We start from the raw sequence: 984 nt of genomic DNA, 5'->3' as shown, positions 1-984 counted from the left end.
CTTTGCTCTCTTCCTCCTTCTTCAGGCATGTAAGAAATGCCTACTTCCCCTTCGTCTTCCACCAGGATTGAAAGTTTCCTGAGGCCTCCCCAATCATTTTTCCTGTATCTGTGGAACAATGAGCCAATTAAATCTCTTTTCTTTTTGTGTATTACAGTTTTAGGTAATCTTTTGTAGCCATGAAAGAATGGAGTAATACACAAGGTGATTTATAAACATTTATTTTGAAATGATAGATGGAATATCTTCATTTGAAATGCTAGTGAGATGGGTAATTTCTAATAATTTACAGGCTTTCATTATATCATGTGTTCAGTGAATATACTATAAAATAATCTTCACTCAGTGATGAAAACTTTGTCCAGTTCTGCTACTGACATTAAGTGACGATAAAGTGTGTCTGAGGAGACAGCTGGCTTCATGCTTGCCCCCAGGATACCTGAACCCACAGAGAATTCTTAAGGGGGTGGAGAGGTTTGGGTGGGGCCACTTTGTCATGGTGCTAAGGATCACCTACTGTCTTCCAGCATGCATTGCTTCCAGGCCGGGACAGTGTGGCCGAGCAGATGGCTATGTGCTAGAGGGCAAAGAGTTGGAGTTCTATCTTAGGAAAATCAAGGCCCGGAAAGGCAAATAAATCCTCGTTTTGTCTTCACCCGTGTAATAAAGGTGTTTATTGTTCTGTTAAAAAAAAAAAAAAAAATCTTCAGTTTAACAGTTGATGTTGCAATCACTACATTAAATAAAATATTCATTGCATTTTCACAGTTTGCTCAAAACCACTAAGCAAGGGGTAGTGTGGTCTAAAAATTCATTAATAAATCATAGCCATCTTACTCTATCCAGTTAAAGTATGATTATCTAATTTTTGAGATATAGGGACTTCTCTGGAGGTATTCTTAATTTCCTAAGAATTAAAAGAAGAAAGGTATCCCTATATATATAGTAAATCGAGTATGCCCAAACAGAGATCTTTTTAAGTAT

General features: G+C 37.2%; 1 non-coding gene across 1 annotated transcript; it reads left to right on the top strand.

The window, feature by feature from the left end:
• Positions 1 to 340: 340 nt before the first annotated feature.
• On the top strand, positions 341 to 409 carry LOC117066253. The gene has a single exon (XR_004430235.1). It is a non-coding gene; the product is annotated as a small nucleolar RNA SNORD38 (small nucleolar RNA).
• Positions 410 to 984: the final 575 nt, after the last annotated feature.

The sequence above is a fragment of the Trachypithecus francoisi genome, unplaced genomic scaffold (genome assembly GCF_009764315.1).
Source record: "Trachypithecus francoisi isolate TF-2019V2 unplaced genomic scaffold, Tfra_2.0 Lachesis_group2, whole genome shotgun sequence".
In the NCBI taxonomy this organism is placed as follows: Eukaryota; Metazoa; Chordata; class Mammalia; order Primates; family Cercopithecidae; genus Trachypithecus; species Trachypithecus francoisi.
This window is presented reverse-complemented; position numbering and strand designations above follow the sequence as displayed.